Here is a 16553-nt window from a genome sequence, read left to right as displayed (position 1 = left end):
AGATGTATAAAAGTGTAAGTATCCTCATCTAATACATATATCTCTCATTATTCTTTTTCATTTAAATTCGAATGTAATATTCTCATGGAAACAATGAATCTCCAACCGTTAGGACTATGACTTGTAGATCTTTCATTTAAATGTACAACTTTTTAATGTAAATAAAATGAATAACGCAAAGTTCTGTTAATCAAGTCTTTATGTGATAGAAAATGAAAGATTGAAGGGTTCAATTTATTTGAAATAAAAGATAAGGAGATCATTTGACTAAAACCGGAATGATAAGAGGCTTATGATGGTTTTGTATGTGAAATTGGAAAAATGCTTTTGAATTTGTTTAAAGTAGTATATTTCCAAATGTTACGTGGAGAGTAAGAGAAGATTTGAGAAGCGAATATCACTTTAAACAATTTTAGAAGTTCCAATAGACCACTTTAAGCCGGTCCTAAAGATCAATAGATCATATAAAATAAGTTTAGTGAGCAAAAACATATATACATAGTTTAGGCGACTAATAGATTTTTTTTATCAAGTTTAAGGATATATATATATATATTATATATATATATATATATATATATATATATATATATATATATTCTTGCCAATTAAATTGGCAAGGGAAGACTTGCCCCCAATACACCCTTGTGGTGGGACTCCTCCCCGGACCCTCGCTCAGCGGGGACGCGTAATGCGACCGGACCGCCCTATATACACCCACGTGCTGTGCGAATTATAAAATCTTGTTCAACCAATTCATCATTATTAAAAATTTAGCCATGAGAAATTTTCATTATTTACAGAACACATAAATATTTTTCAATTCTACCAACTTATAAAGACTTGAGGCAACAATGGTATATATATATATATATATATATACCATTATTTATATATATATATGTATATATATATATAAACACTCTATCACCCTCCTATAAGTTGAGCAGGAGCACAATATATGAAACCAATCTTTATATAATGGTTTAGTCAAAATGTGAGCACCTTGTTCCAAGGTTGGAATGTACTGAACTCGCAGTAATCATTTGAAAAAAAGAAATCCACTTCAATATGTTATTGGGACGATGAAAAACTGGGTTAATTGTCAAAATGTTACCGAAATATTACCACATAACAATCGTGGAGGTCATGACATCAAAAAATTGAGCTCTTCTACTACAATATATGTAACCAACCAATCTTAGAAACATTAGTAGCTAGAGCACAATATTCAACTTTAGTTGATGATCGAGCCGCTGAATTATTCTTTTTAGAACTCGAAGAGACCAACTATTGTCCCAAATAAATCACAAATTCCATGGTATATTTTCTATCATATAAACTATGAGCTCAGTTAGCATTAGTGAAACCATGAAGTCAAAGTATAGAGCTTCGGTGAAAGAAAATACTATGATCTATATTGTCATGATGTTGGAGTATGTCCTAGTCCTGATATGTTATATCTGATGGAACTATTAACTATAAGGTAATAATTTGTTAAGTCAAACTGATTAAGAGAGTATCAAGATTAGTGATCTCCTCACACTTGGCAGGTTGATGACCTGGTTTAATAAAGCCGTGAGAAAACAAGATACTAATCTAAACACCCATTGTTTGTTACTGTCGCATGATCGATAATTAACTAAAAACTAGTATGTGCTTTGATTGCAACGATGTTTAACGAGTTGCAGAGAACACCACATGGTTAGAATATTCATAGATGTTTCCAAGTTGAATCTTTAGACCAAGTTCACTGTAGGGCTTAGATGGATTATAATGTACTTTGATTTTGAAATTGACCTTAGGTACTATGGGGGTTCATGAGTTTGGTGAATTTTATGAGATTGGTATTGTTGGTGATAATATGCGGGGAAAGAAGATTGGTTTTGTCCAAAAGGATTTGAATGGGCAGGAGGTGGAGAAGAAATCATAGGATTGGCCGAGAGATTTTGCGAGGTTGAATAGGTCGCGTGTTGTGAAACAAAGATGGACGTATTGGTTGAGTGACTATATGGGTTGGAGACCTAGGATAAAAGGAGGCTGCGATTAGCCTAGACTATTTTCAGAGATTCCATTGGTTTGATTTGGGTTAACAACAGTGTCATAGTATAGAGTTCTATATGAACTGCTATTCTATGAAAGATATGAATCAATGGTAAAAAGGTTGATGGAGGTTGTTATAGAAAATACTAAATATATAGGGATAAGGGCAAACATTGTGATGCATATAGTGAGTCACATGAGATGAGACATTGTCATAGATTAGGGTTACTTAAGGAATGGTAGACAGGGGCGGATGTAGGGGTCAAAGGGGCATTTGCGCCCCCACCCATTAAAAGTTTTTTTTTTAAAATCCAAAATTAACCTCTAATGTCTTGGGTCAGGAGCAATTTTATCCCTAATGTTGGAAGCCAAGAGCAATTTTACCCCTAACGTCGATAAATTTGGTCAATTTGAGAAATAATTCATCAAACTGTCTTCTCGGTCATGAATAATAGTGTCTGAAATTGATCCAATTTATCAACGTTAGAGGTAAAATTGGTGTAAAATTACAAAATTGATATGCAATTGGTGCAAAATAAAGAAAAAAATGATTGTATTTTATAAGTGTCTGAAATTGATTCAATTTATCAACGTTAGGGATAAAATTGTTATTGGCTACAAACATTAGGGGTAAAATTGCACCTGACCCAAAACGTTAGGGATATTTGATGCGTAACAACTCGAGAATCCCGGAAATGGATGATTACGAGTCGGAAACATTATAATTTACGTTTTTTATAAAAAAAATCATGAAAGTAATGCATGACAATTGAACGATTTTGTATTTTTTGTCATAAAAAATTGAACAATTTTACATTTTGATACCACATCCTGGATTCACCACTGATGGTAGATGATAATTCTTCCTCGATATTGGTAGCCAGGATACCAGAGACTAAAGGAGTTTCCCCGACTTTTGATACCACATTTGAAAAATAATGATTAATATAAGTGCTAATGATATTTTGCGAATAATGCTAATTTCAACCTTGTCACGTGTGGTTTGGGTGTGGACGTGCCACCAAATACCTCATGGCTCCTATATTTTCCAAGCAGAACACGGACCCACAAAGCATCTGGCTCTTCCACATATGCCAAACCAACTTCATAAGTAGAGACTTGTTATTATCCTCAGCTTTCCTGAGACTAGCTCCACCTTCATCCTTGGGCCGGAAAACATCAATCCAGGGGATGAGATGAACTTTCCGAGTGATGTTTGCATAACAGGAGTGGAGCTAGTGACCGATTGAATAAGCGTCATACGACCCGCAAGCTCTTTTAATTAAAAATAAGAGAGATAATTTCATAAATTAAAATATTAGATATGAGTCCCGTTTTACTATATTTTTAATAAATATAATTAAAATCAATAAAGAATATATATATATATATATATATATATATTATTGGAAATATTTGATATGAATCAAATATAACTCGCTTGTAAATGAGTAATTAGAGTTAATTCCCAGTTGATGACTATAAATAGATATCCACACCCCTTAACCTAACCCTAATTATCTTATTAGAGAGAGAGAGCGCGCGCTAAGTAGCCTCCTCTTCCTCCTTCATGTGGCGTCCCCTCTCTTAGTCTTAACTACTGCTCTTAGTTCATGAAACTATCGCGTCTTTTTCCGTTAGTGGTTCATCACTTGCCACGATTGCCGTGAGCGTATCGTCCTTCTAGTTTTCCTATCAAGGAAACAGTATGAGTCGGGGCTTGATTTCTCTTTCTTTAAGTTTTCCAAGAAGTCATTTTGCTTTCTCCATGTACTTGGTCATTACCGAGTTCTTTGCTTTGTATAATCCTTCCATATGATTGATTGCAAGCTTTGAGTTGATGTATATTGTTAGGGCCCTTGTACCACCGTGAGTCCTATCCTGAGCCTTTACAAGTAGTGCTTTGTGCTCGGTCTTATTGTTTATGGCACCAAAGTTTAATTGCATGGAATAACTGAGGCGGAAGTGCTCTATGACTCATAGGGATCTCCTACTCTTACCTTGTCCTTGCTCGAGGAATCGTTTAATTACTCATTTACAAGCGAATTATATTTGATTCACATCGAATATTTCCAACAATATATATATATATTATTAACTTTAATAGTATACTCCACGTAAACAAGAGAAATTTATAAGGCTTCGAGTATAAAGTTATTAATATTATGACCTTTAACTATAGTGTTATTACAATATTATTGTTTGTAAACTAATTTTATGGCTAATGAGTAGTACAAATAACAAGATTTATGAGAAAGTTTCATTAATGATTTCCGAAATTGATGAAAGTTATCAATATTAGGAGTAAAATTGCATCATTTATGACTTTTGACCTCTTATATACTAATGTTAGGGGTATTTATTTATTATTTTTTTTTCTGTACCTTATCACTAAAATGAAGGCTCAAAGCAAAATTGGTCTGATGACCTATAAAAAAAAGTTGGTTTTTGCCACGTGACCTATCATTTGATAACATTTTCCTATTAACCTATCAAATTAGTGAAACCTCAATCAGTGTGACGGTAAGTTAATAGTTTCGTCCATCTTGACATATTTTTGACATGTTGAATAATACACGTGACGATACATTAATAAAAATTTGACACGTAAGCAAAATATATGGAGTAAGTTAATTTAATAAAAATAAAATAAATAAACAAAAACCCGATTCAGAAACTGTTAACGAAACTATTAAAAATTTAACACATTATATGAGATTTCACAAATTTTAATAGGTTAGGGAGGAAATGTTACTAAATAATAGATAAGGGGCGAAGATCAACATTTTGGATTGGTTGAAGGGCATGAGCAACTCTATTGTATTAGAGGCTATAGGCAGCTCTCATACTCCTTTTTTTTTACAAATCTAAATTTAATCAATATAAAATTTAATTAATTATTGATTAGACTAAGAAGAACCAAATAAAGATCAATCATTTGAGGTAATTTGTACGAGAAAATTTATCATACGCCTGACATACCAACTAAGTAAGATGATTTGGTATGTCAAGCCTATTAAAATTAAACAAGTGTCCAATTTGATAATAAAAAAAACCTAATACCCCATAACCAAATCTTTCTTCTCCTTCAATTTTCTTTTTCATATGTATTATGTTTTCAAATCCTAATCCCAAAACCAAATCTTTCTTATCTTTTTCCAAAAAGACTACTATAACTTAAATAATTTTTCGGTCCTTTGCTGGTTACAGTTCAAACTGCAAATTTTTGTATATAAACTGCAAATTTTCATATTTCTCGACCTCCATCACGACCAATTTTTTTCGTCCTTTTTCCGTTGACCCCCCTGAACCTTGATAAGCATTTACAAAATTAATTATTTGGTTTATTAGAGAATAGATTTTCACTTTCTCTTCAAGTTAATTCCTAAATCCTTAAAAAGGACTTACAAATTTAATTGTGAGCAAAAGTATATTGAATTTACATGGGAGGAATAAAAAACTAAGAGCACACAAAAAATTGCCATTTACGCTATTCCATGTAATTATTATAGAAAAAATCCAATACGGAATGAAAAAAGGCGGCACAATGAGAAGAAATTAGGTTAATGATGAGATTTTTTATAATTAATTTGTGTTTTGTTGAGTTGTTAATTTTGTTGAACATCTGACTTAATTTTAGTAGCTATGTGGTATGCTGGGCATATAGCAAATTTTCTCAATTTGTAGAGAATGAAGCAATTAATAGCTATATTATTATTGAATAAAGTATAAATTTAGCAATATGGTTATTAAGGAAGAAAAGATTTAGCCCTAGTAAATCTTAAGCCTCACACTTATCAAACGATACGATTCTAGACCTCATCAATGGAAGATGAGTTTTTCCATATGCAATTTCATATTATGGCTACCCTCATACCTCTACGTTTCAAGCACTCAATATGGTTTGAAATTGCACATCTTCTGTTAATGAAAAAAATCTCATTCTACTAACGATGTTTGAAATTGCACCGTTTAGTAAATGTTAAACTTCAAATTGTACTGCTTTGTGCGTAAAGGCTAAATCCGCTCTCCCATAATAACCAAATGGATAAATTTGTAACTTATCCATATTATTTTTAAAAGAGTTGTGAAATAAATTTTTGAGAGCCCCTGCTATGTTATTGTTAAGTGCCGATAATTGAAAATTTTTTTTGTCTATTGTTGTGGACTTTCGATTCCATTTTAGCATGTTGTACTCTTGTTTTCTACATATGGTTAGTTTTAAATTCAAATGCGATATAATAATTATTTATGTTGATAATTTTTAACGATTGAGATTTTAATAATTATTGCATTGTGTTGGAAATAAGTTTTGTATTTTATATATAGAAAAAAATTGAATTGGAGGCTCTAAGCGGACGCCTAGATTGGCTCTAGGACTGGACATGGATTTTAAATATGCTATATAAGATCGAATCTTTGGGGAAAAAAATTCAAAATCGGACCAAACTGTTGACTTTTTTTGACCGAACTAGTCGAATTTGGTCAAAATTTGTCAAAATATTTCAATTTTATTTTTTTCCTGAGATATTCAGTCCAATCTCATATTTCTAGGATTCGTAATCGGCTCCCCTTGAGCCGCCCCTGTTGAAGAGCAAATGTTACCAAATAATAATCGATAGGCATAAACGAAAATAATGCTTTAACCTATAAATAAATGCCGATGTATTTGATATGTTGAAATGAAAATTAGAATTAGGAATGATACATTTTTCTTAAATAGAAACTTTTTATTTTTTTTTATAGAAACTTCAATAATTATGTCAAATTCTATGTCCTGGTTAGATTAGGAAGGTTAGATTAAAATAGTAATAGAAACTTGCATGTGATTGTATTACTATTAGTAGTTATGATGTATATAAATCGTATTTCCTAATTAGATTAGGAACGTTAAACTTTTTATAGAAACTTTCAGACTCATCGCCGTTTAATCAGGAACCAAATATCTCCTTTTGTCAAGTTTCCAATTGATAATCAGATTTGATTTTGTTTAGATTAGAAAGTAGGTTTCTTTTTTTTTTTCTCATCCTCTCTACAATCTAAAAGCTTCCATTCGATTAATTAATCAGATTTTACTTTCTTTTATACTTGAACTGATCATATGAGATTAAGCATCACGATATGGCTATGACTTGGAATGCAAGAGTATTGAAGATAAACATTGCTTCATGTTACTTACCTAAGGACAACTTCGAAAGGCCAAAGGGTGAAGACGCTCACTTCATCTGCTATGAAAAAACACCACCGGGCTTGCTGATGGAGTCGGCGGCTGGACAACAAAAGTTGTTGATGCCAGAAAATATGCTCATCGACTTATGAACATCTATATATAATTGCTGTTGAGAATGCAACGAAAGGTTATGTTAATCCTGCAAAAGTCCTCGAAATGGCTTATAAAAACACAAACGTTAAGGGGTTGTCAATGGCGTGTATCATAGCATTCAACGAAAAGTTTTTGGATTATGCAAATGTGGGAGACAGTGGATTGATGGTGTTGAGAGATAAGAAAATGATATATCAATCTCCGATTCAACATCACAGATTCAACCATCTGTATCAGTTGGGGAGTTCAAGCAGTGATAAACCAAGTTCGGCTTATCAAGAGACAGTGATTATAAAAGATGGAGATATTGTTGTAGCCGGGACTGATGGGTTGTTTGATAATATGTTTCCTTCAGAGATTTTAAAAATTATGATTTTGAAAATAAAAAAGGTGGTTCCATAGTAAATATAATATTAAACAAATTTAATTCTTAATTTTTTTTTATTTTGAAGTCGTTATCGGTCAAATTTGATAAACTCAATAAAAAAGAAAATTTAGTTCGGTTTATAAAAAAAACCCAGAGGTACCAATCTGTAAAAACGTGAAACTACAAGACATTTATTTAAAATTAACCCTATTTAAATTTAATAGTTATGATATGTTTAAATTGTGTTTCCTAATTAGATTAGGAATGTTAAACCTTTTATAGAAACTTATTTCAGACTCAGCGCCTACCATTTGTTAAACCCTAGCCATTTAATCAGAAACTAAGTTTCTCATTTCTCATTTTCTCAAGCTTCCATTTGATAATCAGATTTCATTTTCTTCAGATCAGAAAGTAAGTTTCTCTTTTTCTTATTCTCTATACAACTTTGTCTCCTTGATTTTTGTTTAAACAATTTTGGAAATCCAAAAGCTTCCATTCGATTAATTAATCAGATTTTACTTTTCTTTATAGGAAATTAAACATTACGATACGGCTATGTCTTAGAATTCAAGAATATCGAAGATAAACGCTGCTTCATGCTACATACCTAAGGACAACTTCGAAAGGCCAAAGGGTGAAGACGCTCACTTCATCTGCTACGAGAAAAATACAATCGGGCTTGCTGATGGAGTCAGCGGCTGGGCTGCCAAAGGTGTTGATGCTGCAAAATACGCCCGTCGACTTATGAACAACTCTCTCATTGCTCTTGAGAATGCAATGAAAGGTTATGTTAATGCTACAAAAGTCCTCGAAATGGCTTATAAAAACACAAACGTTAAAGGGTCGTCAACAGCGTGTATTAAAGCATTCAACGTAAAGTTTTTGGATTATGCAAATGTGGGAGATAGTGGATTGATGGTGTTTAGAGATAAGAAAATGATATATCAGTCCCTACTTCTGCAGCACGGATTCAACCACCCGTATCAGTTGGGGAGTTCAATCGGACTTGCTGATGGAGTCGGCGGCTGGGCTGCGAAAGATGTTGATACCGGAAAATATTCCCGTCGCCTTATGAAGAACTCTCTCATTGCTCTTGAGAATGCAGCAAAAGGTTATGTTAATCCTATAGAAGTCCTCGAAATGGCTTATAAGAACACAAAGGTTAAGGAGTCGTCAACAACATGTATCATAATATTCAACGAAAAGTTTTTGGATTATGCAAATGTGGGAGATAGTGGATTGATGGTGTTTAGAGATAAGAAGATGATATATCGGTCTCCGGTTCACCAATATGGATTCAACGATCCGTATCAGTTTGGGAGTTTAAGTAGTGATAAACCAAGTTCATCTTATCAAGAGACAATGATTGTAAAAGATGGAGATATTGTTGTAGCCGGGGCTGATGGGTTGTTTGATAATATGTTTCCTTCGGAGATTTTAGAGTTTTTAGTGCAAGAATGTGATAAGGAGGCCGAGGGTTTAGCTTTGACGATTGCTGAAAACGCATTTTTTAATGCCCTAGACGATTGCTGAAAACGCATTGTTTAATGCCCTAGACTATTTACGTCAATAATTTTTAACAATTGAGATTTTAATAATTATTGCATTGTGTTGGAAATAAGTTTTGAATTTTATACATAGAAAAAAAAATTGAATTGGAGGCTCTAAGCGGATGCCTAGATCGGCTCTAGGGCTGGACATGAATTTTAAATATGCTATATAAGATGGAATATCTCGGCAAAAAATTCAAAATCGGACCAAACTGTTGACTTTTTTTTGACCGAACTAGTCGAATTTGGTCAAAATTTGCCAAAATTTTATTCCAATTTTATGTTTTTTCCTGAGATATTCAGTCCAATCTCATATTTCTAGGATCCGTAATCGGCTCCCCTTAAACCGCCCCTGTTGAAGGGAAAATGTTACCAAATAATAATCAATAGGCAAAAACGAAAATAATACTTTAACCTATAAATAAATGACGAAGTATTTGATATGTTGAAATGAAAATTAGAATTAGGAATGATACATTTTTCTTAAATAGAAACTTTTTAATTTTTATAGAAACTTCAGTAATTGTGTCAAATTCTATGTCCTAGTTATATTGGGAAGGTTAGATTAAAATAATAATAGAAACTTGCATGTGATTGTATTACTATTACTAGTTATGATATATATAAATCATATTTCCTAATTAGATTAGGAACGTTAAACTTTTTATAGAAACTTTCAGACTCGCCGCCATTTAATCAGATTTGATTTTGTTTAGATTAGAAAGTAAGTTTCTTTTTTTCTCATCCTCTCTATAATCCAAAAGCTTGCATTCGATTAATTAATCAGATTTTACTTTCTTTTATACTTGAACTGATTATAGGAAATTAAACATCACGATATGGCTATGACTTGGAATGCAAGAGTATTGAAGATAAACGCTGCTTCATGTTACTTACCTAAGGACAACTTCGAAAGGCCAAAAGGTGAAGACGCTCACTTCATCTGCTATGAAAAAACACCACCAGGCTTGCTGATGGAGTCGGCGGCTGGACAACAAAAGTTGTTGATGCCAGAAAATATGCTCATCGACTTATGAACATCGCTATAATTGATGTTGAGAATGCAACGAAAGGTTATGTTAATCCTGCAAAAGTCCTCGAAATGGCTTATAAAAACACAAACGTTAAGGGGTCGTCAACGGCGTGTATCATAGCATTCAACGGAAAAGTTTTTGGATTATGCAAATGTGGGAGACAGTGGATTGATGGTGTTGAGAGATAAGAAAATGATATATCAATCTCTGGTTCAGCAGTATAGATTCAACCATCTGTATTAGTTGGGGAGTTCAAGCAGTGATAAACCAAGTTCGACTTATCAAGAGACAGTGATTATAAAAGATGGAGATATTGTTGTAGCCGGGACTGATGGGTTGTTTGATAATATGTTTCCTTCGGAGATTTTAGACATTTTAGAGCAAAAATGTCATAAGGAGGTCGATGATTTAGCTTTGATGATTGCTGAAAACGCATTGTTTAATGCCCTAGATGAAGATTGCTTATTTTCTCCTTTCGCTAAAGCTGCACACAAGGCTGAACTCAATCACGAAGGAGGCAAATACGATGATATCACTGTTATTGTTGCTAAAATTGAATAACGTATAATGTTTGGAGTAAGACTTGTAGATTTTCCGTGTTATTTTACATACTCAAACTGTCATATTTTATCCATATTTGAAGTTAAAACAATGTTACTAATTTCATTCAAATTTGTAGTTTATATTTTACAATTCAAAATAAAGTTTTACAGTTGATTTATATCCACAACACACAAAATTTGATTTCGAACGTTAAATGTATAACTTTTGAATGTAAATAAATAAATAACGCAAAGTTCTGTTGATCAAGTATTTATGTGATAGAAAATGAAAGATCGAAGGGTTTAATTTATTTGAAATTTAAAACTAGGAGCTCAGTTCACTAAAATCGGAATGATAAAAGGCTTATGATGGTTTTTGCCTATATCAAATTGAAAAAATGCCTTTGAATTTGTTTAAAGTGGTATATTTCCAAGTATTACATGGAGAGTAAGAGAAGATTTGGGAAACCGATATCACTTTAAACAAGTTCAGAGGTTCCAATAGGCCACTTTAAGCTAGTCGAAGAGATCAATAGATCATATAAGCAAGTTCATTGAGCAAATAGATATTTTCACAGTTTAGCAAACTAGTCGATTTTTTTGTATCATGTTTAGGGAGCTCCTTTTATATATATATATATATATATATATATATATATATATATATGGGTGAGATCCAGTGTGACAATGGGTTAGGGTGTGACAATGAGCTTATTGTGTGACATAACAAAACTACGTAGTTTTGATAATAATTAAAAAGGGTAAGGTGACAAATTTGTAAATAAAATGAAAGAGATGATAGAGAAAATTGTTTTATTTCTTTTCTTTAAAATACATTTTCCCGACATCTCTAACATCGTTTTTCGAAAAATTTTATACTATTAGACGGTCATTTTAAGATCCCTGAAGCTCAAGTAAAAAAAATTCCGGTGAACGGAATTCGGGTGGACGTTTTCCAGCGAGAAAAAAAGTACCCAGAAAATTTTCAAAAAATGTAAAACATTATTCTAAGAAACTTTAATTCTTGGGTCGAAGCGTGATTTCTTACGGTTTAGTCCCAATAAAACTTTTTCCTTAATTTTATCCATTTTACATGCTTCAACAATTTGTTGGGTCAAAACTGTAAGGAATCTCACTTTGAGCCAAGAACTAAAGTTTCTTAAAATGATGTTTTAAATGTTTTGAAATTTTTTGATAATTTTCTGGGCACGTTTTTTTATCCTACTTACATTGTTCCAAATCAGTGTATCATTTGTTCCAACATAATACTTATATTGTTCCAACAGAAAATTGTTTTATTTCTTTTCTTTAAAATACATTTTTCCGACATTTCTAACCTCGTTTTTTGAAAATTTTTATACTATTAGACTCGTCTAAATTAGACGGTCATTTTAAGATCGCTGAAGTTCAAGTAAAAAAAATTCCGGTGAACGGAATCCAGGTGGGCGTTTTCTGGCGACAATAAAAGTGCCCATAAAATTCTCAAAAAATTTCAGAAAATGTAAAACATTATTCTAAGAAATTTTAATTCTTGGGTCAAAGCGGGATTTCTTACGGTTTAATCCCAATAAAACTTGTTCCTTAATTTTATCCATTTTACATGCTTCAACAATTTATTGGGTCAAAACTATAATGAATCTCGCTTTGAGCCAAGAATTAAAGTTTCTTAAAATGATATTTTACATGTTTTGGAATTTTTTGATAATTTTTTGGGTATATTTTTTGTCCTACTTACATTGTTTCAAATCAGTGTACCATTTGTTCCAACATAATACTTATATTGTTCCAATAGAAAAATGTTTTATTTCTTTTCTTTAAAATATATTTTTCTGATATTTCTAACCTCGTTTTTGGAAAAATTTTATACTATTAGATTCGTCTAAATTAGACGGTCATTTTAAGATCCCTGAAGCTCAAGTAAAAAAAAATTCCGGTGAACGGAATCCGGGTGGGCGTTTTCTGATGAGAAAAAAAGTGCCCAAAAAATTCTCAAAAAAATCCAGAAAAGGTAAAACATTATTCTAAGAAACTTTAATTCTTGGGCTGAAGCGAGATTTCTTACGGTTTTGACCCAATAAATTGTTGAAGGATGTAAAATGGATAAAATTAAGGAAAAAGTTTTATTGGAACTAAACCGTAAGAAATCCTACTTTGACTCAAGAATTAAAGTTTCTACAAATAATGTTTTACATTTTCTGGAATTGTTTGAGAATTTTCTGGGCACGTTCGGGTTTTTTTTATCGGAAAACGCTCATCTAACCGTCAGATTCCGTTGATTTGGGAGTAAACCGTAAGGAATCTCATTTTGAGTCCAGAATTAAAGTTTCTCAAAATAATGTTTTACATTTTTTGGAATTTTTTGAAAATTTTCTGGACATTGTTTTCTCACGGAAAAATAGATCGTCGGATTCCATTCACCGGAAATTTTTTTACCCGAGCTTCTGGGATCTTAAAATGATCGTCTAATTAAGACGAGTCCAACGTATAAATTTTTTTGAAAAACAAGGTTGTAAAAGTTGGGAAAATGCATTTTAAAGAAAAAAAATAAAACAATTTTCTCTTTCCTTTTATTTACAAATTTGTCACCTCCTTTTGGTTAATTACAAAATTGGTCCTTGTCACAAAATAAGGTTTGTCGCACCATAAGCAATGTGTCACACCTGGTCTCTCCTATATATATATATATAATAAAGTCATAAGTCGAATACTAATACGTTGTGCGGATTATACAATCTTGTGGAACCAATTTATCATTATTAAAAATTTACCATGATAAATTTTCATTATTTACAAAACATATAAATATTTGTCAATTGTACCAACTTATAAAGACTTGAGGCAATATAAATATTTGAAGATGTCAACTTAATTATGTTTCCTAATTATATTAAAAATACTAGATTGCAATACTAAAACTAATAATAAGGATAAAATCTTGTTCATTAATTATATTTAATTATATTTCCTAATAGGAATATTAGATTATATTACTATTAATAATAATAATGATAGATTTTTTCTTATTTTTTTTTATAAAAAATTAGATTTCAGTGTTTATAAAATCGATTGCAAAGTTTGTTTAACTCTAACCTTTCACAAAAAAAAAAAAATTTCTCTCTCCCTTAGAACTTGAAACTATGAAGAACAATTTGTTTTTCCTTGGTTTAGGTTTGGAAAATAGGTTTTATCTTTTACTTATATTGTTTTCCAGGATGTGTGTCTTTATTTTCCAGGATATTTGATTATGAATATTAGATTATATTAGTACCTATAAAAATAATGATAGTTTCGTTTTTTGTATAAAAAAATTACAATTCAGTGTTTATAAAATAGATTGCAAAGTTTGTTCAGCTCTGCCTTTTAAGAAGAGAGTAAGTTTCTCTCTCCTTTAGAACTTGAAACTATGAAGAAAAATTCGTTTTTGCTTGGTTCAGGTTTGGAAAATAGGTTTTGTCTTTTACTTATACTGTTTGCCAAGATGTGGAAAACAAGTTTTGTCTTTTATTTTCCAGGATATTAGATTATATTACTAATAATAATAATAATGATAGCTTTTTTATTATTTTTTTATTAAAATTTACAATTCAATGTTTATAAAATGGATGACAAAGTTTGTTCAGCTCTAACCTTTTAAGAAGAAAGTAAGTTTCTCTCTCCCTTAGAACTTGAAACTATGAAGAACAATTCATTTTTGCTCGGTTCATGTTTGGAAAATAAGTTTTGTCTTTTACTTATACTGTTTTCCAGGATGTGGAAAACATTTTTTGTCTTTTATTTTCCAGGATATTTGATTAGGAATATTAGATTATATTACTACTACTAATAATCATGATAGATTTTTTTTACATAAAAAATTACAATTCAATGTTTATAAAATGGATTACAAAGTTTGTTCAGCTCTAACCTTTTAAGAAGAAAGTTTCTCTCTCCCTTAGAACTTGAAACTATGAAGAACTATTCGTTTTTTGCTTAGTTCGGATTTGGAAAATAGGTTTTGTCTTTTACTTATACTATTTTCCAAGATGTGGAAAACATGTTTTGTCTTTTAAATGAACAAGCTTCTGAAAAAGTTTGATTATAATATTCATAAATAAATTTGATTATAATGTTATTGTGAGCTGTATAAATTGGAAATGTAAAACTACCTAGTCTTGTATGATCTATTAATGATAAAATGACGCATATTTGAAGTGTAATACTAATAACAATAATAGAATTTTGTATTTTTTATAGAAAATTATGACTCACCGGTTGTAAGAGGGATTACTAAGTTTGTTCAGCGCTAACCTTTTAAAAAGAAAGTAAGTTTCTCTCTTTCCGGTCCTCTTTGTTACTTTGTCTTCTTTTGTTTAAATAAATTTGATAATTCATAAGGTTCCATTTGACAGGCAATTAAGCAATACGAAATGACTATGCCTTGCGATTCAACATTATTGAAGGTGAATTTTACTTCATATTACTTGCCCCAAGACAATATCCAAAGGCCAAAAGGAGAAGACGCTCATTTCATCTGCTATAAAAAATACAATCGGACTTGCTGATGGAGTCGGTGGCTGGGCTGCGAAAGGTGTTGATGCCGGAAAATATTCTCGTCGCCTTATGAAGAACTCTTTCATTTCTATTGGGAATGCGGCGAATAGAAGTCCTCGAAATGGCTTATAAGAACACAAAGGTTAAGGGGTCATCAACAACGTGTATTATAACATTCAACGAAAAGTTTTTTTGATTATACAAATGTGGGAGATAGTGGATTGATGGTGTTTAGAGATAAGAAGATGATATATTGGTCTCCGGTTCAGCAACACGGATTCAACCATCTGTATCAGTTAGGGAGTTCAAGCAGTGATAAACCAAGTTCGGCTTATGAAGAGATAATTGTAAAAGCTGGAAATATTGTTGTAGTCGGGACAGATGGGTTGTTTGATAATATGTTCCCTTCAGAGATTCTAGAGATTTTAGAGCAAGAAAGTGATAAGGAGCCGGAGAATTTAGCTTTAACGACTGCTAAAAACGCATTGTTTAATGTGCTCGATGAAGATTACTTATTTTCTCCTTTTGTGGAAGCTGCACACAAGGCTGGAGTCGAGCATAAAAGATCCAAATAAAAGATTAGGGCTTAATGTATCCAAATAAAAGATCAAGGACTTAATGAACCAAAAACTAAAAGATTAGGGGCCTAATAATGCTTTTTGCCATTAAAAAACACTAAATAATCATATAATTTTATTATTAATATTACTTTTCATTCTTAATTAATATAAATAAAATTATATAAAACTTAATTAAACATATATGAAAGTTAATTAAGAGTTTCAAGGAGGATAATTTATCTAGTACTATCCAGAGGAGTGTGGTTCATCTTTTTGGTTGGAGTAGACCGGGTGAAGGGATAGTGAAGTTAAATACTGATAGCTCGTGTCTTGTGGACGGCAGAATTGCGGCAGGAGGTGTTTTGAGAGATGCTGGTGGTGCTTGGGTGTCTGGCTTTGCTCAGAATCTAGGGGTGGGTTCTTCCTTCACTGCTGAGCTCTGGGGGATCTTCTCTGGGCTTAGGCTCGCCAAAAATCTGGGTTTGAAAAGACTGCTCGTGGAATCTCGAAGCAGTTAAAATGATCTCTGATAATAAGGCTATCTGCTTAGGTAGCCAAAATTTAGTTAAAGGGATCAAAAGATTGTGTTCTTCCTTCGATACCA

General features: G+C 31.9%; 3 pseudogenes; all 3 read left to right on the top strand.

The window, feature by feature from the left end:
- Window positions 1–7164: 7164 nt before the first annotated feature.
- On the top strand, window positions 7165–9266 carry LOC136207260 (probable protein phosphatase 2C 80; annotated as a pseudogene).
- An 856-nt stretch (window positions 9267–10122) lies between these two features.
- LOC136207258 (probable protein phosphatase 2C 55) lies at window positions 10123–10878 on the top strand (annotated as a pseudogene).
- A 4387-nt stretch (window positions 10879–15265) lies between these two features.
- LOC136207257 (probable protein phosphatase 2C 80) lies at window positions 15266–15964 on the top strand (annotated as a pseudogene).
- Window positions 15965–16553: the final 589 nt, after the last annotated feature.

Source organism: Euphorbia lathyris, chromosome 9, assembly GCF_963576675.1.
Source record: "Euphorbia lathyris chromosome 9, ddEupLath1.1, whole genome shotgun sequence".
Lineage (NCBI taxonomy): Eukaryota > Viridiplantae > Streptophyta > Magnoliopsida > Malpighiales > Euphorbiaceae > Euphorbia > Euphorbia lathyris.
This window is presented reverse-complemented; position numbering and strand designations above follow the sequence as displayed.